At 37.7% G+C, this 25,658-nt stretch overlaps 1 protein-coding gene across 7 annotated transcripts in view; it reads left to right on the plus strand.

Moving 5' to 3' along the window:
• The first annotated feature begins 3,139 nt into the window (after positions 1 to 3,139).
• The window catches only part of LOC124410745 (protein shank), a 60,878-nt gene continuing 38,359 nt past the window's right edge, over positions 3,140 to 25,658 (plus strand). For 5 of the 7 annotated variants that reach the window (XM_046889328.1, XM_046889334.1, XM_046889337.1 and 2 more), the window contains exons 1-2: positions 3,141 to 3,619; positions 22,411 to 22,478. The gene's annotated coding sequence lies outside the window, so the exon portion shown is untranslated. Of the gene's footprint in view, positions 3,620 to 22,410; positions 22,479 to 25,658 lie in introns of all 7 variants that reach the window. The other 2 variants (XM_046889336.1, XM_046889338.1) reach the window with 2 other exon arrangements.

The raw sequence follows: 25,658 nt of genomic DNA on the forward strand, positions 1-25,658 counted from the left end.
AAAATTTGTAATTTTGAGTACTCTCTGAAAAATGGGTAGATCGCAAAAAAAATTATTCGACCGAAAGTCAAACAGCGTTGCGATATTTAATATGTAGTTGAAAAATCGAAGATTTGTGTAGATATTGCCAACCTAAACACGTGCAAACTCACCAATGTTGCCAAGTAATGAGGAAGGTACTCGGATGTCTTTGTCTAACTCAGGAAAAACGAAAACAGAAAACTCGAATTGATCTACCAAAAGGTGTGAACGTGTATAATATTGCAGTTTAGCAGTTCTGTAATTAGTAAACAATCATGTTCATTTTAGAATTTTGATTCAAATGTACGATTTAGAATTTTCAAACAATTATAAAAATGTATTCTTATCGTCTCCAGGCTGTTTCATGCTTTATAGGTGGTTCCCTTCTCATTTGGTTAGGTCTAACCGTGAAGTGAGGCACTTTTTGAATTAACGTACCCTTGTTACACACAATTGACTCTTCGAAAAAAAAATATTTCATATCGATACAGACTGTCTACGTCAGAAAAATTATTCATCCGAATATACCGGAAGCTTATGGTGCATGGATAAAAAAATATGCAAGTTGAATGATGAAATACTAACGAAATAAGCACGAGTATTAACTAAGCGATTCGGACAAGTGAGCAGAATTCAGTATCAGTTTAAATTAAACGGTGAACTAATTGACAATTCAGGACTACCAAGTGATTAAAAATTATATCTATTGGGCACCTTTTATTATTGCTAACTAGATGATGGATTTAGGTTTCGCTTTGTTTTCGCAAATTGATTGATCGGGTCACTTGTTACAGGTTATTCTTAATTGCCGCGAACTGTGCTGTAATATATATGGTTTATCCCTGTGACTAGTTTCGAAACAACAACATTTTTCAATATTTTATTTTCCGAATCTCGATACGTAGCAGTTAAAATTTGTCTCGTCATTTCTTGTGAACACAATGTCGAGAATAAAAAATAATAGACGATGCACAGACGCTCTCATCCTACATTCAAGCATTGACATTCGTAATTATAGCCTATGATCTTCTGACACAATTAGACACAAGCCGCTCAGAGGTTTGAGACACGCAAAATTGACAGAACAGATAACACGATACATCGATCAATTTGTTACATGACAATATAATACAGGAGATAAAGTGAGAAACTAACTGGGCACTCTTATATATTTTTTGATGTAGGAGAATAAGGCGTTTTTTATACATAAAATAAAGTATTCATTTTGGACGAGAATTGTTGGTCGGTGTTCTTCTGTAAAGAACTCCGTGCAATAAGTTGCTCTGACTCCGCCTATCGTGGGCGTACATTCCTCACTTCTGGTAAGTATTTTTACCACCTAAAATTTTTAAATTGACGTATCAGAGCCACAACGTGCTTTCTCAAAATGCCATTAACAAAGATACCATATCAAGTGCCTTATATCTATTTATTTTTTCGTTCACTTACTGAGATTAAGCATCATCGTCACATTTTGTTTTGTTATCTTAAAGAAAATGTATCGATTCTACATGAATTGGTTTCTTGGTAAAAGTTCAATTCATACGTGCGGTGAACAGTGGTCTGGAGTATACTGAATTATTTTACCCTGAATTCAAAAATGATATTTCGAATTCTGATCCAATGTGAAATAATGTATAGTATGATTTGATCACATTTTATTTTGATGAAACGCGCCTTTGGAAATCTTCTGATCTTTCTGAGCGGAGCAGCCTTTGTTTTTCATATTTCCTCCTCAGGAATCGAAGCCGTTAAGTCATCTTTTTATGAATATTGGGGCAGTTATTGCGCGATAAAATGTTAATATTTCAGTATGAAAGAAGTATGTGGTTAATTTTTACTTTGTACTTCACATTTGTGCCAAAAATTGTAAACAAAGCCACAATCAATTAGCTGTTACTGGTTTTATAGATCATTTATCCGAGTACAAAATGGGAGAAAATATTCATAATGGTAAAAGTGAAAACACAGTGGGGCTTTGAAATAATCGTTACGCACGTCAAACCGAAGATATCCTACATAGTCCAAATTATTCAAATGACAATTTTTTTCAGCGAAAGCTCAGTTATCCTAGTGACTATGCTTTACACAGATTCTTCTCTGCTGACAGTTTTCACCCGTTCGCAAAGACGAACAAAAATGAGATTTTTCATTAAGTTTTACAACTCATTACAAACGAGCTTACGTTATGAAACAGGAGGAAATCGGACAGTTTGTTCGAGATAAATACAGGAAATTTACTATTAATAGGATAATAGATTTTAAATATATATATTCAATCATTTTCAACAAATCAGCGGTTTTTTTGTCTACGGAATATTGCTGCACAGTAGTACAAAAAATTCCACAAGCCATAAGCAGAATGCAGAGGCCATAACAAGATTGCTATGCGGCTTCTGGAAATCAATCTGCATTAAAATAAATAGGCATAGTCTGCTACGGCAGGGTAAATAATTGTATTTATTAATCATGTTTATTAATCAATCCAAAGAAATCTTGCATTGACTCTGCAATACTACAAACACTTGATTTTCACAAGCCGTAGCGCCATTTTGAGATGCACGGTCGGTAAGTGGACCTGTCCATAACCCACCAATATTCTGCCGTATTGAGCATCACGGGAGCAGTGAATATTCACAATTTGTTCACTTTCGCCTACTGATAATCACAACCGTGTTTTCTATCATCCACTGTTTTCTTGATGCTAAATACGGTACAGTATTGGCCGATTATCGACAGTAGACGCTTACCGACCGTACACCTCAATAATTAGTTTCACATCAGAGAGCGCTACGAAATGGTAGACACGAAAAACATTCTTTCAGTTTTCTTTCTGGCGAATATCTTGCTAGTCAAGTCGGCTCTACTATTGATAACCACAAACGTGTTCTCTATCATTTGCTGATTTCGTAATGCTATATACGGTAGAGTATTGGCCGATTACCGACAGTGGCCGCTTACCGACCGTACACCTCGATAACTAGTTCCTCTACTCCGCGTCAGAGGGCGCTACGAAATGGCAGACACGAAAAACAGTGCTTCAGGCTTCTCTCTGGGAATCTCTTGGTAGTCGAGTCGGCTTCCGTGGGTGGCGCTGGAAACGCGCGGACGCCTTGCCCCGCGGCTTAAATCCAGTCGCGCGGGCAACTTTGCAGCGTGTGGTTGCGTCGTGTTGTATCGTCGTCTCGCTTCGCGTCGCGTCGCGTCGTGTCGTGTTGTGGTGGTGACGGTGCCGTTGACGGTGACGGAGGCGGCGGTTTACATTCGGGGAATTCTCTTGTGCGTGACAATATTACCGAAGTCTAACTCAACCCTAAGCCTGATACAGCGTCGTAACAATAATACGCGCAAGTGTGACGTACATACGTGTGGATTCTTTCGAAGTTGTGCAGTGTCGCGTGGTGTCTCTTTCCGCTCCCCTTTTTCCGTCAACTTACCTCGGGCCCTTTAATTCCTCCCGAAGTATAAATATTATCGATCGGTGTCGCAGGATAGTTTTAAAAAATTAAACATAGTGTCAGGAAAAACTGGGAATTGGCGTTGTCTGGCGTTGAGCTTATGCCGAGTTGCTGTCGAGGCTCAACCATCGATCTCTGAGGTAAGAAAGAGCTTATGCACAAATGCATCATGAATATGTATTACGTGTGTATTTAAATCTGGTCTTGCGTCGGCTCGTGATACTCGTTGAATAACTTCGTAAAACGGTTGCTGCTTTTTCTTATCCCAACGAATCGGTATATTCAAGCACATGTAACGCCAATATCGTTCCGTTCTCAGCAACACGCATGCGATGGGGGATGGGAGAACGTCAAAACAGACCAACGACCATTCGTCGAGAGCGTGACCCAGGAAATTGTAGTTAAGCTGTTCTCTTTCATGGTTTTCGCCTTGACTGGAACGATGATTGCCATTTTTCAAACACACTTGTTTCTAAACGTAGACGGCCAGTTGTGCCTGCGTGATTGATTGACATTGAGAACCAGGTAATGACCATAAACCGGGTGCAGATGCGGACTTTACCAGTCAGTATATTCATTGTCTGATTTGGGAACCATCGCCGAACTGGTGAATATTCATAGCCTTATTACAGCCTAATATACAAAAGTCATTGGGGCGGGGTTAAAGGTCCGAATTTGAAAAGTTTGGAAAGTTCCGATTTCTTTTTTTTCTTTATGGTGAAACTTGAAACAAGGAAATCAAACTTTGACGAGACATCAAAGTTTCGAATGGTCCGAAAGACGACGCGCAAAGTTCCACAAGGGCAAAACACCAAGTCGAAGTTCCGAGAGCGTGAAAATGAGAATTTCTACTTCTACAAATTTTTACTGAAATTGGAATATTTCATATTATTTGGTAAAAAAAATTATAAACATGCATAGTTTTTCGCGAAGAATTGTTAATTGAATTGAATTTTCTTTACCGAAGAGATAAAAAAAATTTCATGAAAATCTACAAATTTTTTTTTCTTTTAATGAGAAATTCTGCACATTTATAGCCCAAAAAATTCTCTAAAGATTTGTAAAAAATTGTAAAAATTATTTTCATCACAGAGGAGATCGGATATCAACCGCACCGGCGATTATTATTTATTTATTTCCGCAAGTGATACAAGATTGGATTAAAAACCGGTGATTAGCTCCGCAAATAATTTTTATATATAATTAGATAATCCGCTTAAGAATGATGAGGAATTATTTCAACGATAAGACCTCTCATTTACAATTGCCCGGTGAACCGTCGACCACGCGTAGGTGTGACGCGTCATCTACCATAATCAAATTCAACAGCAACTGATTTTGTGCGAAATGAATATACTGCCGCAATTCACTTGTGACTCTCAGCGTCTTGTATGTACCAGAATTAAGTTAGCAATAATACAATTACGCACTCCACGGTGTGATAAACGACGAGAAAATTTTACGCTACAACAGTAGGCCTCTTTTTTTTCACCTGTAATCTCTAATCGTCCTGATATCGCAATAACTTGGATAATAATAAACAATAATAATAATTATGCCGTTTGAAATAGGTATATATATATATATATATATATATTAGAGATTGTGTGGAGTGTAGATAACACTTGTTGTACAAATTATTATTTGCTTTTGGTCCCTCGCATTGTTGTCGATCAATGTATATATAAATTTTCCGTATTTCTGTTATATCCATTATTTTATGTATATATATATTCAGGTTCATCGATAACTACTGAAGAATGACAACGTTTTTGTTTACACATATTCTTGAACGTCTTCTGAGAGTACAGCAGCAGAAATTTCGACTCTCGAACGGATGAAATCGAGAATCAAATACGCTGCTGAAGACTGATTTTAAATGTAGTGGTGGTCTCTTCTCTTCACGCTATTTTTCTTCTTGACTGATTAACGGCGACGAAACAACTGGAATCGTCGTTACCATTTCAAATAATAATAACAATAATCATCCGACCCGGTAAAACTTTCCTCCTTGTTTTCTCGGCTAGACGATAATAGTCGTGGTAGTAGTAGTGGTAGTAGTTGGCTTACTCGGACAGGCCTGACGGGCCTCGGGGCGTTTCCATTGTTTTGTTACTCGCCGTGGCGTTAAACGTTGCCAATCAATAACAGAAGACCCGTACACGACTTTCAAGCTTTGCAAATCAATAAATAACGCCTACCGTAGCGGTATACCATATACAGAAGCCATTCAATATTTATGCGAGTTCGTATTTGTTGCGTTACACACTCTTCTTGTATGTTAGTATTATCATGTGCTTGCGGCACCCTTGGATGCAGTATGCTTAATGCGCAGGAAGTTGTTTAATTCACACTGGTTTGGGAAAAAGGGAACAAAAGGTGGAGAAAAAGTCGGCTTTCGAACCATTCGACACTTTGATGTCTCGTCAAAGTTTCATTTTCTTACTTTAACGATAAGTGTCGCCACTAAAAAAATACGGAATTTGGCGCTTTTTGACCTTTTCAAATTCGAAATTTCAACTCCGTTCGATTCTTGTGCCTATAGTCGATTATTTTCAGCAATTTTACGTACCTACTTTAATTGATTGATGAAAGTGAGGTTGGAGTTGATAAGGTTAATGTAATGGATTATTGTAAAGACTAAGATACCTATTTTTCAACTTTATTATTATTTTGGAAGTATTTAATTTCCAAAATACTATAAAACTCTTTCCGTTTTCTTATAGGCCTATAACGTACCTTCACGATCTGAAAACGGGTTTTGATAAAAATGCATCATTGCCTCAACGTTAGCAAAATTAAACGTTAAATGACAGATCATTATTTTGTAGATTGAAAATGACTTTGAAGAAGTTTAGTTTCTTCAATTAATACTAGCTTCAATACTGTATAAGAGTTTACTGAGCTTTAGACACTCTCAAAGCAGCTAAATAACGAGTTTTGCCAAAAACGTATGGTTACATTAACTTCTTCTCCAGCCTCTGACTTATCTTTCGTTTTCATAAAATATTTCTAGTCAAGGACAAACTTGACAAGCATATATATATATTTTTTCTTATATATACATATAATATTATTGTTGCTAAAACGTATGGCTGTAAGGGTGTATAGTACCGTTGATCTGTATCTATAGATAAGTTCGTTGAATTACAGTCTAGGCTCTGGGTTCGATAAGAATAGCTTTTTTGTAATCTCTAAATTAATTAGTGCACGAGAGATGTGCCAAGGTCTTGAGATTATATATACATGCAACGTGGTTGGACGGATTTCTCAGAGGTGTGATTTACCATGCAAGCTTAAGTTAGATCGACTCAGGCTCACTTAACTCATCATCGGTCGAGGCTGATCGAAAAGAGTTTCGATTGTACAGGAATAGCTCAGCGAATTATTTACAATTAGCCATCAATTCACCATCTCGCGTTGTTGGATGGAGCCACCAGGTTTCATCATTTATTAAAAAAAAAAAAAAAAAAAATAATATCTCCTCATCGGAGTTTATCTTCGTCTTCATCTTTACTCCATGCACTGCGACGTGATAAATTATATACCAATTCTAATAGTACCCGCATACCAACACGTATTATTCGTCATACGCCGATGAAAAAGTACATATAAATATAGGTGGAGGGGTACACACCTTCATACCGGGGGTATTCGTTGAAAGTGAACGATGCTAACGACGCTTCGCCGGCACGTAGGCAACCGATGTTACATCTTTATACACCCGGTAAGAAGCCTGGATTGAATTATGAGACTCTGAAGTGATTTTTGGGGAAGAATTACTATTTTACAAGTTTACGGTGATATTGAAATCGTCAAGTTTTCAAAATATCAACAACTTTTGTGTTCATATGTTTTCTTGAATTTTAGAGATTTTACACTTTTGAAATGACGATTTTCTTTTTCGAAACGTAAGTTGTTACTATAACGTCGTTAAAACTTCAGTCTCTTATTGAAATTTGGTTGAACCATGTTCACCTTCAACGAATCTTCCCTGTATTATTATTATTATTATTATTATTATTATTATTATTATTATTATTATACCTACAATATCCTTATAGCGCATGGAATTATACCTACTTGTGAAACGTGTCTCGATGTTTCATTGGGAAAAATAAATGCAGTAAAATTGAACTCCAAGCATTACTACGGGGGTAAAAACAATTCCAATTTAAATCCGTTTGGTCCGTGATTTTATGGACACTCCGTATAGACCTCCGCATAATACCGTTTGCAAGTAAGGTAGGCACAATGCCTGCATACATGACTGAGCCTAGCACGCACGTATCTCGTACACGCAGGTATTCCGTACACCTCGCTTGCTGTCTATGAATGCGTGTCGTGTCAATAAGAGGCTATACACACCGCGAGTCGGAGCAAAAGGAGCAAGAGAACCAGGACGACGAAGAGGATGAGGATGAGGAGGAGGGCGAGGGCGAGGGCGAGGGCGAGAGCGACGAGGTTATCTCGCTCGCGCGTGTTCGTACGGGACAAAAAACCCTTGCGATCTGCAGGACAATCACCCCGTATATATCAGAGGGGGTCCCGAACGCCGGACCAAACAGGCGGATCGCGCGTGCGTGCGAGATAGATATATATATAGAGATGGAGAGAGAGAGAGAGATAGAGAGAGATGCTGCCCAGCGTTGATCCCGCTTGTATGAGAGTCTATAATATATAGGAATGAGTAAGGAGTTGAAATTTTTTGTTAACCTATTTATACGGATACAATACCTGCCGAGATACTTATACGGGTGTAACCAAGTTATTATTTCTTAACATTCATTGTTAGTATTCGTTTAGTATTTCGTGCTGAAATTTTTGTTTCTCACCTTCTTGAGGAGTTGATCTTCCGGTGTATAAAGTTTTTGTTTCTTTAAGTTTATTGTATATTGTATACAGAAATCAGTTATCGAAGAATCTATTTGCCGACATGGATGATTACAGGGTTGCTACATACATGGGAAATCTTGAAAATCTGGATGTTTCAGGGAATTTTAAAGGGGTTGTGAAAAACCTGGAATTTTCAGGGGTTTTTTAATTTGGTCATGGAAAAAACTGAAAATATTAATTTTATATCACCGGAATTAGAAATCATTTTTTTAAGGAATAAGTTTACTTTTTTTCGTCGAGAAAACAAATTGCCTCAAATTGACTTTTTTGGACGTTATATTTTTCCTCAATTCGAATTGAATTTTAACCAAATATAGAGTTAATAAGCTCAACGATTTAGGTTTTAGTAACTTACTAGAACTTGGAAAATGTCAGGGAAAACTGGAAATGTCATGGAATTTTTTTCCCAAAAATTTGTGGCCACCCTGATGATCTACTTCATCATACACTGTGTATATGTAGGCTATGTAGGTTGCCTCAAAGAAACTTGATTTTTATTTTTTTTTCTGTATCGGCTACTTGACGGAACAATAGTTGAATAAACTCCCTCCCTTTCATGTATTCGACGGGCATTATTCAGCATTTCACTACCGTCCACTCGAGGACGTCGGGAGTTTATCCTTATACCTAGGATACCGATTTTTTCGAAGGTAAAACCTCGGGTAAAATGCTTCGTCTTACACTATATTTAATATCTCGGAGATCGCAGGTCGACAAATATTTTATGACGCCTCGATTTGAGGGAAAACGAATGAGTTGTCAAATGCTATCATCTAAAGTTCCGTCCATTGTGTATAGAAAAATGTCCAACCGTTAGAATTGGATTTCGAAGGGGGTTAATCAAATGGCGAATACAAAATTACGAAGTGATGAAGAATTTTTATTTGTTTCCATTAATTTTTATCATTTCTTCGGATTTTCCAGGCATTTTTGATCTTGGACATTTGCCTTATAGTGTTATTGGGTACAAAACGAAGGTGAAAAAATCAAGTTTCGCTGCTACTTCCAAATTTTTGAGATTCAAGCATTGATTTGCGCTCGACTAATTCGTGTCTTATATATATATATATATATGATAGTATAGTAGGAATGCCGATGCCGGAGGACATCTAAAGAGTTTCACTTTAATTTATTCTTGGCTTTCGATCCGTCCGCAATATTTTCGAACATCTAACACAATTTGATCATCATTTGTCTGTATATATATATAATATTGTTGATCATCATTATTTTCTATCCAATATCGTTTAACATTACTTCTTGGTCTGAACTCCTAGCGTGGTTCTTGGATAGTCTTGTTCCGGATGTGTAAGGAGTGGCTATAATCATTCGACAAGGTTACTCGTAGCTTTTAAGATTAATAATTACCGTTCAAGCATACCAGTTCCTCCTCCCAGCGCAGATCCTACGTTGAATTTCGATTTAACGTTGCAGGTTTAAAACACCGAATCCCACCACCTGTCGTACAAAAGTCTAAGACACCGTATAAGTAAGAACCCGGAACTGCGGCACTTCGGTCTTGGATGGATACGGATCGTTGTATGTGTGTATTACATGTACAAGGTATCCCTAGATATCGTTCATACACACACACACACACACACAGGGATGTGTAGGTACATACCTTGTACACCCGTAAAATGTCTGTACATACACTTTTGTAAAGTTGCGAAGCCACCTTGTCAAGGCGCGTCACTTTTTTTTCTGTTCCCGGCATTAGCCAATCTCCAAACAATGATTTGGCGGTCGGTATCTAGCAGCTTTTGTGACTGATTGCTACTCAGCTACGCTACGTGTATCCTCTTTCATGAATCGATTGTACACGTAAGACCTAAAAAAGAAACACAAGAAGATTGGATCTTGATCTTGGAAACATCGGGTGAAAAAAACTGAAATTCTCAAATATCAATACTCGTATTGAATAATATTCCGTTATATATAACGCGAGCATGTTTTACGCGTTCTTTCACGCGTGTTTTAACCGTTTCTATGACGCGGTGGAGCGAGTCGACGAATGCGCATGCGTGGAGTACGGAAAAGATCACTTTTAACTCCTAGGCGCGCACGCGCTGTCGCAAACGAATCTGACATTACGTGAGTTTACCTTCAATTTTGTTATTCGTGACAAAACGCGTATAAAAAGACGCGCTCTTGTTGTATAAAAAATCGCGTCCAACAAGGAGTTTGCCTCTTTGTTTTACGCAATATGTAAACCATTGTGATACGAATACACATACATATATACATTATACAACGTGAATATGCATACGTATAACAATAATAATAACAATTGTAGGTATTATAACAAGAACAACTATAATAATATAATGAAAACGATGATAACAATAATCGCGCGTTGACCCTCGAGACACGACAACCTTTGACATGGTGCCCGATGCTGGTTTCTTTTCTCGTTTCCTTTAATTTTCTTTTTTTCTTTTAAATCGACAATCGCCGTGTCTGTAGAATCACAATAGTGGTTGATTGATTCTGGAATGACAGTACAGTGTCTTGCAGGATACTGATTTACCTACCCCTACCCTAGTATTACTGATTATAAACCAACAGCGCTTCTACACTTCTCACCGCTACTGGTTTACATCGCGATACTACCAATCCATAACGTAGATATACTACGTCAGTTTCAGAATCAACCTGAAGAGGTGTACCTTATACTTATCATATAATTGCAATATGATCGATTTCATTCGAGGCAACTGATATATACATATATATATATATATATATATATATATATATATATATATATATATTCGTTTATCACTACCGATCTAGCTGCTTGTAGGTACTTTTATTCTTTGGTGCTTTTTTATCAGCGTAGTATATCAGTTTATATCAATACAATCCGGTAGGTGAATCAGTTCCTATTCTTGTTGATGATTCGTACGAATTATATAGTACGGTGCTGATACTTGGGAAGTAATTTCTCTCTTTCTCTCTCTCTCTCTTTCTGAAACCAACACCTCTAATAAAGTCCTACTTCCCATGGTATTATTAAATAGTACTGCACACTATATATCCAATGCTGGAGGGAGAGTGACGGTGATTATTATTTCCGGCGTAGCTAAATGATTCCAGGCTTCACGTTACGTCATCCCGTGTGTTAGCACTATACTAGCTGCATCATGCTGCTGATGCGACAGGAGAGGGCTTCACTCCTGGTGGTGGCAATCATTCACGCTTAAAGGGCGTTGCTCACTACGTTCCTTCTACGTCAGGCGGGGGAACCCTTCGTTCAAACTGATAAATTGAGATGGAAACGAGACGTTGGAACCCTTCGAGTCTTTTCAATGAACAGGAAAACAGTTTCGTACAACAATATGTCTCGATCTCAATCGATAATGTAGAACCTGCAATGATGTATTCCGCTTCGCGTACTCGAGATTACATAACCGCAAGCATTTGTCAACAAAAAAACTCTATGATTCAACCACGTTCTGCGTAGTTGTGCCTTGAAGTTTCCGTTATCTTTGAGTTGCTGCTCTGGTCTGCGTGGTGGCGTGGTGGCGGGGGGGGGGGGGGGGGGCAGGCTGTGTTACACGTGAGGCATGCGTACACAGGGGTCACTTATTCGTTCCTGAACATGAGTGAGACGTATACAGACATTTTACCTGATGCCTTCTCTCTCTTTTTTTTTATCTCTCCTTCGCCGAACGGATAGCGCTTATTAACCAATAAATGAGCTTGCTGGTATGTACTTATGTCGTCGTATTATATGCATCCTGCCGAGATTCACACTGGGAATACGTGGCGATCCAGGTATAAACTAAATCAATCTTTAGACGATTGGAAGATAATATTTTAGCAAGTATATTGAGCAATTAATGTTATCTTCTGAGCAGATGTACCCAACAGATTATATCTAAGCGGGAAAAGGATGTAAGAAGGGGGTTTATTTGTAACGATCGAATGCATCGGTTAGAAAGATGATTGGACCAATGGTGTGCAGAGGTAGCGATTTAATGCCATTTATATTCTATTTATTGGTATTACGATGGGTATATATATTAGACGTTTAATGGGGACAATAAAAAGCGTGTTATGTAAGGTATGATTACTACACGCTAGTCACTACGTGATATTATACTACATAGAATTATGAAAAACAAAATTATTTCTCAACGATATAATTTTGTGTACTAATTTTTGTAGTTTTATAACGTTAATAAAGTGTTTACGATGTTGAAAGTAGTAATGTTACTCCAACGATGGATGTTCGATGCATGAAAAATCGTTACTTCGCAACTTTAGGTTTTTGTCTAAGATTTTCTAATCATAAAAAACAAAACTTAATCACGTTTTTTAAAGCCAACTCCTTGAGAGTCATCCTAAAATTTTGCAACAATGCAGTTTTCCCTCACGTTTCGTTACGTTAACTTTACTAACTTCAGCCTCGTAAGTGGATGACTTAGTGTTAGTCTGGTATAATTTTGTGTAGTATAATTTCTTGTAATATCGAGCGTGTAGGTACGGTTCGCTAGCTCGCGTGACATCTGTCACTGTAAAGTTTCATTCTCAAACTATGCAATCTTCAATTATTCGTAATGCCAGGAAACAAGGGAGAGAACCTGTCTTTGAAGGCCGATAAGTAAGTGGTTTTCGAGAATTTTTTCGACAGGGAAGAATTAAACGGACATTTTTTACACTCTGAGGATTTTTTATTCACTATTTTGAAGTAGGTATAGTAATTTTTTTTAAGGGATTTGAACCGTAATTGATCGATTTATTACCTACGTATCATCGCAGGTGTTAATACGCTTCGTAGATCGCAGTTGTGATCTAAATCCAACGAAACAGAAATATTTTTCATTGTTCAGATTATTTCTAAAAACATGAATCTACCGTTTGAGATAATTGTTTTTTTTTTTTTTTTAAAGTATCCTTTTTGATTGCAAAAAATGGTGAAATACGATGCCTACTTTTCAAACAACGCGTTAAACATAAAATTTTCGATTCTGATGAGCAGATTTAGATTCATGTTTTTAAAAATAATTTAAACAGTGAAAAAATTTGTTGCTTTTAGATGAAAATTGCGACCTCTGTAGAATGTACGCAAATTACCAACGTGAATTGGTATAATAACTCGATTAGTTGGGGTTTAAATGACGTGAGAAAATTACCAGACGTAGTTCAAACTAGTGACAAAAGATCCTTAGAGCTTACCAACATTTACAAAGACTTTAGAATCACCTACTTTTTAGGCTTTCAAGGTAAGTTTCCCCCTTAATAAATGTTGGTCAAACAAGTTTTCTTCTTTACCGGCGACGACGTCACGTCTCAATGCGATGAAGGATCTATTAATACTGTGATTTTCACCGTCTTGAGAATCAATCAGCATTCAGTTCATGTTACAGATCCTGACTTGAAAAGATAGGGAAATTAAGGCAATTGTACCTGCGGCAGGGGTAATATACGTGTGGACCTTAGATTGACGTCGCGTGACTACTCGTCGACTTAAGAACCGACCAACTTCACTACATCCGCATATAATTTTATCTATCCGATGATCAACGTTATTGATCTGGATCCACAATAAGAACGGGGCAATTATTTTAAGGACAGAAAAGAGAAGGAAAACAACGATGCGTTTCGCTAAGAATCAATTTTCAACTTATCAAATCCCTGGCTGTTATATCAACGCCACTAGATTTTTTTCTTCCTCGACTCTGCATCCTACCATTTTTTTTATATGCACAGCATTTGCTTTTCCCGCTGCAGGTATTCGGTATTGAAAATTCGTTTCGTCATGTAATAGCCTCGCCAACGCTGCCCACAGAACCGATACTCGTCTCGATACCTTTTTAGGAGAATCTTTGGTGGACGGTTGGATGCTGTTCGGTGGTCAAGGTGAGAAAGGCTGATAGAGATGAAAAGCAGTCAGTGAAATCATTTCATATTATTATTTCTATATTACATGCTTTGGTTCTCCTTCTAACCAGCAGTGTAAAATTCAGTTGAAATCCACGACTGCAATGGTCGACTCTTGATTGTCGATCAACGGAAGTCGATCAATATCATCATACTTACTTCGGTGCCTTATCACATCGAAAAACAGACTTGCTTCATCATGCCAACTCACTTATGCTCTCAAAAGATACTGACGTTTTTTTTTTCTCTTAACTTTCTTTTTCTACTACTTATTGTTCCCTCATTGATGGGTATATGACGTAACGATTAAATAAGAACAAATATCTTAATACATTCAAAGGAACGCTGCGTGTATCCACCACACAGATCCGGCACCACGATTAGTACATCCATAACATCGGTCTACCATTCACCCATCTTTTCAACCACATTATACGTCACCCTAGCAAAAAGCTACCCTTCCTAAGAGGAGATAGATGCTGTATGGGGGTTTGTGGGGGAAGGGGGGGGGGGGGCAATTGGCGTGGGTGACAGTTTGATGTAGAATCGACTTGGCTGCTGAGTGTTGTATAAAAGGCAGATATATCTACCTTCTAAAGCGATCTGATACGGCAGCCAGTACCACCGTCGCGTCGTCGAGGAGTCGCAACACTCAGGATACGTCAAGTCGCTCGATGTCGCAGGTTCCTCGTCGTAAAAAGTCATTAAACCTGACCTCCAGTCCGACCTACGTTCTTTAACTGTTTGCTCAACTTTGGTCCCGGGGATGATTACAGTTGTGCCATTCCAGCTGGTGGTTACATGCCCGTTTGACCTTAACGTCTTTGCGTCTTAGGTTTTTTTTTCTTTTTTTGGGGGGGGGGGGGGGGGTTTCTTGAGGTGATTCGAAACGAAGCCCAAGTTCCGGTCTCTATGGTCGGCAGAAAAGGTGAACACGATATTGATAAGTGGATGGTCTCGGTAAAAGAAAAAAAAAAAAAAAACAAAAAAAAAAAAAAGCAAAAAGGTTGAAGAATGCAACGCTGCTTTGCCTTATCGTCGCTGTTTGACGACGGGATAGAGTGGCTATGCTAGCATCGCTCTAGGTTACAATTACAATTAGGGTTACTGTTACGTCTTTCTCGCGTGACTCGCGAGGTCGATCGCGGGGTTTTCTTAAGCAGAAGTTGACGTCGGTTGGTTAGACGTCTCCTTCGGTTGTCTCAAGTCTTCTTCGCCGTTACCGAGATCGGTGCAGGCGGTGAGAGTTGGAAGAATAGGGAGAGACTGTATTAGATGAAACGATCTTATACCGTTAGAAAACTCATTGGCGGTATTTAATTTATTGTGGCTGTACTTGTGTAGTCAGGTATAACAGTGCCTGAGTACAGCCGTCATATATTTTACTATGCGTATAAGGAAATATTTATGTTAGGTAGCTCTTGCAATTAACTGTTCGACTTTTTGCTATGTAGGATGAGAAATAATCAAGTGGTGTTTCGAACGAGGGATCATGGTGTCAATATCGTTTGAAATGATCTTGTAATCTAAGAAATTAGTAGGATTATAAGAAGATTGTGCAAAAAAAAAAATAATCTCTTTGTCATCTTGAGAAATTATATAGCTATGCAAAGTTAGAAATCGTGGGAAATCAACTAAGTAAAAGTAGAATTTATTTGTCAGGTAATCTCTCGTTATCGTTACTCTATGAAATGTAAGTAATCGTGAAGTAAAAAGTTTTTTACGAAACCTGATGTGTTTCAAAGGGAAGAAATGATTTTGGTATCCGTTGATTTGTCGATTGCAATACGTTCGTGACTTTTAATTAGGAATTCGTATTATTTACAAAAACGTGGGAGAAAAAAATTGAAATTTTTAAATTTTCAAATAAATTTCTCTCAATTTTTAAAAAGTGACATACTCAACTACTTTTCGAACCGATTAAACGTCTCTCACAGTCCTTTAAGCGCAAGAAATTAACGAAACTTTCCGGATTAATGTCTTGTCTCAGTAAAAAATGGCCAAGTAACTCAATTTAAAAAATTTTGAAAATTATAAAAGTTCCATTTCTTTTTTTTTGAATCCCTCTTCAAACTCGCCATCAGACGTTCATAGAATCAAAATACGTGTTCCCTATATGAAATCACGGATTACCAAAAAATAAAAATAAAATCTCGAAAATAGTCCAATTCACAAATCAACCCACATATATATCGGCATCATCTTTTCTTCTCTCTCGAAACCCTTCAGGCTTTGTAAAAAACTTTTTCTCGTACATCAAAGCAGGTCGAGAATTGATCGATTGTGATTTTTCGTTTTCCCTTGAACTATCGTATCCCCCCCTCCACGGTTTTTAGTATCGTTGACACGACGCATTGCAACGGCGCAGATGCTGCATGAATATTTTGAGCTTACCGATCACGACGGTACAACCTCATACCTCATCGTCGTGGGCCATGTTTCTCTTTTTTTATTCTTATTGTATATATATAAACATCATATAAGGTAGAACGTAAGAGAGAAGGCGGCGACGCTCGACGGCGGTGGCCAGCGTTGTTTTCGACGAGGCGTTGTATAGAGTTCTAAGAAACGTGCTCGTATTCGAATAACGAGATAGGGAACCGGCACCACTACGATGCTGACGACGCTGAGAACTTCACCGAGGAAGGAACTCGACCGACCGACCGACCGACCGACCGACCTGCATGCGATGGTAATTCAACGCCCGACGACGGCCAAGACCAAGACCAAGACCGAGACCAAGACCAAGAGCAAGACCAAGATGCCGACGTTGCGGGTGGGGAACGAGAGAAGTCGAAAGAATAATAATAAATTAGCTAACCGTGTGACGAGAATGCGTCTTCACGAATCTCAGTCATCCGTCTGCCGTCATCGAATCAAGAGCCTGCACTCCTGTTCTATATAATTATACAATTGTACGAACATCGTGTTCCTCAGATCTTTTGTAGGATCATTTTTTGCGTCTATCGGTGATTTGAGAAAAAATTTTATTACTTTTTTTTATTCGGTTTAAAGAATTCGCGTGAATAATGCCACTGATGGTGGCATTCTTTGCATCAGTTTTCATCTATCGTCGTTGGTACTTGAAGTCGAGAATCATTTACGTTCGGAATGAAATATATTCATTCGATGGCTCGAAGGAGGAAATCGTATTTCCGCGGACCACCAAACTGTGTCAGGTAATCGTAATCACATCACGTGATTGATCGAATTTTAATTGCATATTATTTTGCTATATTTATCTTCTTTCTTTTCCTTTTCTCTTTAATGAAAGTCATCATTTTCGTACGCCATGTTATATGTATAGTCGTTACCTCAGTCCATATTGCGCTTATGTAATCACTAATAAAGTTGGGAAAAGTAGATTTTCAATGTTTCCTCGTGGTAATAAATTTGCAGACGATTCTTTTCTGCAGCCTTTATCCAACCGAGTGTAATACGTGATTTACTTCACTTGTTTTTTTTTTAAATCCGCTAATTCAGGATTGTCTGAAGTTTTTCTTGGATAAACAGTGTAAATGAAGGGAATATATTTATATTTTGCAAATATAAGTTCCGCAAAATCGTTACAATATTGCGAAATAGTTGAGTTTATTTTCCAGTTTTTGCCACGTTGAACATACTAACTTTAAGCTCTTTCTCAAATCAAGATAATAATTCTTTCACAAGTAAAATTTCTTCGACGAATTAAAAATTTTCACGCAGGTTGTCCAGTCAAACGGAGCATATTTTTTTCCTAGTTAAGCCCTGTTTATTTGTTATTAGTTTTTAACAGCGCCCATTTATTTTCCATTACTTTAATTTATGATTTCGAAAACTTATCGCTCACGAAGTCAGATTATTCTTAGCTTCTTGTTTAAATATTAATTCTACGTGACGATCTTGACGTTGGATTCTGGGTTTCTTTTTTTTAATTCGTTCCGCGATTAGATCAGTTTTGACGTGTCTCATTGTCAGTACCAGATATAAGATAATCTCTTTCGTTTTACAAATGACACCCTGTAGTTAGTACAAATCAATTTAACTGCCAAGAAGTATTATCTCACGTATCTTCCAATTGTTTTCATATCCTTTTGGAAGTAGAACCTCGTTTGATTTTAGAAGGTCATATCACTCGTCACTTTCTCATTACATATGTCGAAGTTACAATAAGTAACGTTATCGTAATAACGATTCATGCTCAGGAAAAACCGTCGTTTCACGATTTTGGAATTGTTTGAAATTCAGTAAACCGTTATTTAAAAAAAAAAAAACATATACGTATTTCGAAATCTTACTCCATTGAAAGTTATTGTAAAAATTAGAAAACAGTAATTTTTTCACGATGTTTCGTTACGATATCGTTTCAAACTTTAATCTCGTACTTTCTCTTGACGAGCTCGCTTATCGTCGTTTATTTCCTTGTCTATTTCCACTTCCACTACTACATCGCCGTCTGGCTTATTTTCACGATCTTTCTCACATGCGATTCTATTATCATATCTTTTCTCCGATTCGATTATTTCACTGTGTCTCGACATAGAGTTAATTCCTTTTTTTTTTTATCCCTCCTTCGCTCACTCTTCGATCGGCGAGTCCTTACTTGGTGGGTGTAACAAGCGACCGGTTGACCACTCGAAACTTCCTGACGCGTGGATTTTGGACGACGACACGACACCCTTGACGCTAATCGTTATCGGCATAATTCAATGCTTGGCATCCCCCTGAGAAGCTGGCATCGCCATCCGATCGTCACCGTCATCATCCTCAACAGCATCGTCACGATCATCATTACCAGCGTTCATGCGGCGCAGAGAAGGCCACGACGTCACACATACACCTAAGTTTTATCGCCGATCCCAACGCATCGTTGAGGTGACGTCGTTATCGGCGGAGAGGTGTGATGTGCCGTAGTGGTATTTTCTGTGCAGCGATTTCATCACCGTACATAATGCTCATGTTCATAACAGAGGAGTTTAAAGCGTAGAGATTTTATCGACCGCAGTTTGGTACGTTCATGTATAAATCATGCAGTCATCGTCGTTCAATATACGAATAACATAACACCGTTGAATTATTTTTATACAATAGAAACGAAGTCTGAGAATATCTCTTACATTTTACGATATATTGTATCTAATCTACTTTACCGACCGCTGCAGCATGCTGCCTTAACAATTTTAACTGTTCTTTGACTACGAACTGGTTTCTCCTGTAAACGTGCGACGGTTTCTTTTCCTCCTTTTCTCAACGCTCGGTACTTAATCGTAATTATTGTTATTTTTGATCGTGAAAAAATCGAGTGTATATTATAAACTAATTATAACACGTTGCATATTATACATATTGATGTAATGAGCTACCGTTTGCGGTAAATAAAGATCCTCGACACGAAGGAATAAACGTGATTATGTATATCTGGATATGTGAAACGTTTCAATATCCAAGCACTTTTATCCTAGATATAGAATATTAGTAGCCCTGATCGAGTATATAAATGACATGTTACATTGAAAATCTGGGCAGGAAAAAAGAGATCGATACCGATAATCGTAGTTGACGACTGAATATGTGACCATCGAGACATTTTTTACAGAAATATTCTTAATAAACATTTTTAATACCATGTGATGTATTATTAAACACGTCAGATTGGACCTAACAACACCTTAATATGTAGTATAATCAGAAATAAACTGAAACTTAAATTCTACTTTTCGAATAATGTATATTATAATATTACAAATCTGACTTTGATTGAATGTTTTACGTGCAGTAATAAGCTCCAAGGTACAATAATTACGAACTCCGCATCGTTTCAAACGTTTCTTTCTACGTATAACTATAGAATCGACATCGTAATTTGTTGACGGAGTCTCGGCAGGTTAGAATCTTATTTGAACAGCTTGCAGCTTTGGTGAACGGTTGAGTATCGGCAAGTATGGAGGACACCTCGTTCTACGTTCTGCAGCTTTTGTACGAATTTTACTGGAATTAAAATATTTAAAATAATAATAAAACCCGCCGTAACGCTTTTCATCCATTAATTATATATCAGTATATTTCATCAGGTGATGTCTATCGGATTTAAATACAAAGTAAAGAACGTGTATCGATAATTTCAGTCGATGCCTGTCGAAATATCTCGTAGATTTTATTATCTCCTAGAAAAATTTAGGGCGAATTAATATGTTAAATGGTTGACCTTAGGTTAGTGAGTGGCCGGTGTTTCTATAATGCAAAAAAAAATATAACAATAAAAAAAATTCCATTAAAAATTCTCGTATAAACAAAAAATATCATATTTTATTCAGATTTAATTTCGACTTTTTTATCAATTTTTTTTTTCTGTATCTATATACAAACGGCGAACAACAGCGTGGGAAGAATTTATCGTTTATATGTAACGTGTACCCGCGTGAATGTGTATATATATATATATATATATATATATATATATATATATATATATAGGTATACATGACACCCCCCAAATAAGTATAGACGTAATGCTGTTCGTAGAAAGGAACTGGAGAGTCAAAATTGCAGGCGTGAGATGATCTTTCTTCAAAATTCATATGCGTCGTCGTATGAGAACAGTACATGAGTGAGTTTGTGCGCGCTGCACGGATGGCGTCGTGCCGGCTCTTGAGAGAGTGAAAAGTAAAAGTGACCGGCCTAGAATTCGCCTTTGGGAGCAGGGGGAGTCACTACTTACCATCGAACTCTTCTGACGCGGCACCAACGCCAGAAGGATGGAGGGGTACGAGGAGAGAGAGAGAGAGAGAGAGAGAGAGAGAGAGAGAGAGAAAAGTCATTATCTTTATTATCTACTTGACCATCCACCCACCTCATAGTTTTATGGCCACCATATTTATCGCGCAGTCGATTATCCTATTTCGAAATCTCGGTACGTGGTTTAATGGGTCTAGTTTTGAAACATATTTTGCAGCAACACCATTCGGTAGTGTGTAAAAGAAATTTCAAGATCTTTGTGCCGAAGTAAAACCGATATGTCACTTTGCAAAAGGTATTTATCATTATGTAACACGCCCGAGTACACATTTGGAATGTCTGACGATTCGTCACCGACTTTTTGCGATATCCGTATTACGCAATCGTGAGTTTGCAACTGTACAGTAATATTCATTAATGCGTTAACCTTACGGATAACTTGTTCTTGGCCTTAAACAAAATGCGAGTTCGATTCTATATACGAGTTATGTGACGATCACTGGCGATGAAATTGAATTCAGAGATTTCGACTCATTGACAGATGATTTGTATAGAATTGAAATCGCGTTTTGATTCCAACAGACCTTACGCATCGTAGTAAACTTGAATAACAAGGCTTGAGTCATTGCTGAAAAAACTTCAAAGCATTTCCTTTGAAACTAGATTATGTATCGATGCTTTTTGAGTGTACTTAGAGAATCTTTCCACCCTCTGATTCAGCATTATCTTCATCCTCTATTTCTTCTTCACTCTCTTCCTCGTGGCAGGTATAGATTTATTGAACAACTAATAGATTTGCAGATCTGAACTGACAGTGAACATGATACCTCCTATTATGCTCAACTAGACTCCCAAACGAAACGAAAGTGTAGTCTGTGGATCACTGATTTCAGGTTGTTATCGTATTATAAACCAATAGCGCCTCTACCTGCGTATTTCAAAACGTAAAACGAGCCATATTGAACATTGCTGGAGATCAGTTTTTTCGTATGTTCAGGGTTTTTTCTATTGTACAAAAGAATTATAGTTAAGGTACAATGTCGTTGCTTTGTTTATTCACTTCTTTGTTCTCCAGTTGAATATGACTTATATCATATGTATGTACAGTAATGTTCATTAATAGATTCCTAATGACTTGAAATTTTGTTTTCGCAATCAAAACTGGACCGAGTTTCCTTTCTTATCAAATTTCATGTGCCAATGATCAGCGACGCGAGTTACAAGAAAAACAAACGATACGTTGATCATAAGCACCTTAAATTTCTATACAAATAAAACTAGTTTCAGTTTTGATAACAAAAAAAAGAAAAAAAAAAAAAGAAAAATATATATATATATAGTGAGTCACTGAGTACAATACGCATTGCCCAGTTACACGATCCGGTGTTTAAAATTCAGTTGTCTGAAATTTTCATTTTCTTTATGATTCAAGATCCGGGGAACGACAAAAAGCCGGAGTCAGCAGCGGATGCCTGAAATGCGTGACCTGCGTGTATAACGGTAAGATCTATTCTGTTACCCGGCAAATGCCTCTCACGTATACCTACAGGGTATGCTGCAATACCTTGAGAGATTTGCATTGGCGCTAGGTCGACTCCTACTACCCTACACCATCGAAAGCTGAGCTGACAATGAATTGCGGTTCGGAATAAAGTCGAACCAACAACGTGGGTGTTCGCAGCGAGTGGGCAAGGGAGGCGATCGCGATGGTGCGTTGTAAGGGAATGAACTTTTATTTTAAAACACTGAAAAGCTTTTCAAATTATTCTTAAAATTGTTTCTTGTACTTTCGTTCAAGTGGAGCTCAGCTGAAAACGATTGGCATCACGTTTTTAGGTGTACGAAATATTCGAAATAGAAAAACCAAGAATTTTTAGAATCGTCAATATATGTGTCTTCTAAGCTTTTGTAGGACGGATTTTTTATTCGACTTTTTGTTTTTTAGATATTGATAAAAACGCTCTCGAATGGTCTGGAAATAAAAACACGAAATCTAATGAAAAAAATAACGGCTAAGGCAAATTTCAATTTATCAAAAATCTGTTCGACAGAAGCTTGGAGAATATATTGACGATTTTGAAAATTCTTTGTTTTTGTGCTTCGGATATTCCGTTCGCCGAAGAAACGTGACCACCGTTGACAATAGTTTTCTACAGCCATCCACTCAAACGGACGTACAGGAGTCAATTTTTATAAAATGATTTGAAAACTTTTTTTTGTTTTAAAGTGATTTTCAAATTCGTTTTGGTTCATTCTGTTCCGTCCATTACTCTACTTGGAATAAAACATTAAATAAAATAATCATTCTATACTACTCTTACTCGACTAACCCCCTGAATACCAAGATCACTTGGAGTTTCCACCAATTCTCACGGTACGGAAAAATTTCACAGACGTTACAGACATTGGAATTTTTCGAAAGAGTACAATAAAAGGAACGCAGTAGTTCTCATAATCTTTACACTTATCGCTATAATCCATTCGTCGAATCTACACCCTCTCTTATGCATTTCACTACTGTACATATATATATATATAACATATATTACCGCACCGACACGCGCACGCGCAATACGAGAGAATGTTTATAACTTTGAGAGCAACGCGATCCGGTATCGTACAACACACACAACAATCACGTTGGCTTTCATTATATTGCTGGGCAGCAATAGCAATAGCAATAGCAATAGCCATAGTCCATGCATACCCAATACTCGGTACATGTGTGGGTTCATTTAACTCGACACACACGGGGAGATGATATTAGTACACCGTAACGGATAGGTATATAATACGCATGGAACCGTGTGCGTATAATGAACGGCAACCGCGGGGCTTGTATAATAGGCATAACGAGTTGAACCTAGCCGGTGGGAAAAGGTATGCGGGAAAAGTTGTAAAAGGTAGAACTCGGCTGGATGTAACGCGTCTACAAAAGCCGTAGGAAGAGATAATCGTTCGTGGCACGTATTATACATATACTTGTATGATATCTACGTGTTGGCGTGCAGTTGTGTATATATATATATATATATATATATACATACCTTCGGGGCGAATTTCACTTTACGTAATTTGCGAACAGTTTTCTGTGTATTCAAGAAAGCTGTATTGGGACATCGATCGATGATATACCGTATCTATAGGATACAATGACACTGACCAATCTCAAGAATTACTATCCGATATATATATATATATATATATATATATACCGTGAAAGACTATCCAAGATAACATCGAAGGATTCGACATGTGGTTGGCATAGTTGTAACAAGAGAAATTGCGCACCGTGGATGCCCGCACAGCGAAAGTGAAGACTTGGTATTCGTATTTTGCGATTGCTTCGTATCGATTCTCAAATCACGAAAACTGGTCAACGGTATTTGGATTTCAATTACTTTAGCATTAGACTCTACTTTTTATTCGTCTGATGCCTTTTTGTTTGGATTATAAATAAGAGTATGTACCATACCGTAAGAGTAGGTAATCGATGACCCCCAAGAGCGATTCAAACTCACAATCAACGTCTTGAGAAGCCGATTTGATGTACGTTTTTTTTTTCTTTTATCTACGCTATGTTGGAGAAATCGATTCTTACCGATCTTTTAGACAATACAGGAGAAATATTAAAAGCATTGTGTAGTGTGGATTTATAGTGAACGCCTTTCTACTTTAGCTACCTACGTTTAGACGAACGTACATATAAGATTAAGAAATCGTCATGCGAGTAAGCCATGCAGCCGTTCTCCGTTGGGTCCCTTTTATGGCTCACCAGATATCAATCTATATATCTGATCGTTAAAGGGTATAATAACTAAACCGCTAGGACGAGATCATGTTGGTATATAACGGACGGCAGCAGTTCGTGGAAAAAATTAAACCACTTCTCGTGGATGGGATCGTTTTCATACCGCGACCTCAGACTTCGATTCTCCTCTAGTCATTTCGCATGTTGCGTTGGGCTCTTACCAAATTCATACACATCCTAATTTTCTTCTTTCACTATTGTTTTTACTTGAAATTCTCACGTCATCCTGCACCACAAATAGACACTGACTTCCACTACATGCCCGCTACTCTCTTGCACGAATTGTTTTCGCGTGTAATTTCTTTTTCTTTGTGTTCAAATTGTAGACGTTTCATATCTGCTATTGTAGTTACGATCAACTGTATCTCTCATATATATTAAAATTATCTTCAACCGTGTGCATTCAAATGTCCTCAATGAATAAAATTGTGCAAACGAGTAGCGTGAGTTTTCCTCCATCCTTCAATCATGCATCATATAATCTTATATAGCACATCAAGCATAGATGTCCGCCATTACGTTACGGAAATTTTACATAATGTTACCGAATATGTATCCGATATCCATTGCTACCACGCGCATTGTCAATCCCCAAGTGTTCCTCCGTGGGACGACGGATGTCTGTATAAGTCATAAACGGGCGTGTCACCCACCCTTGTTCCTTTCCCTCTTTCCGTTTCCACATCCTTTGTCCTTTAGCACTTTCATCTTTTTCGAATGAACCTGAAGTCACCGCGATTACGATCTGTTCCGGAGCCCTCCTTTCCATGTCATGTAAAAGGAGAAGCCTTTTCCTCCTTTTTTTTTTATGGCTATCGTCATTACTGCGGTAACATGTACCAAATAAGAGATAGTAAGAAAACTATACC

The sequence above is a fragment of the Diprion similis genome, chromosome 10, assembly GCF_021155765.1.
Source record: "Diprion similis isolate iyDipSimi1 chromosome 10, iyDipSimi1.1, whole genome shotgun sequence".
NCBI lineage: Eukaryota > Metazoa > Arthropoda > Insecta > Hymenoptera > Diprionidae > Diprion > Diprion similis.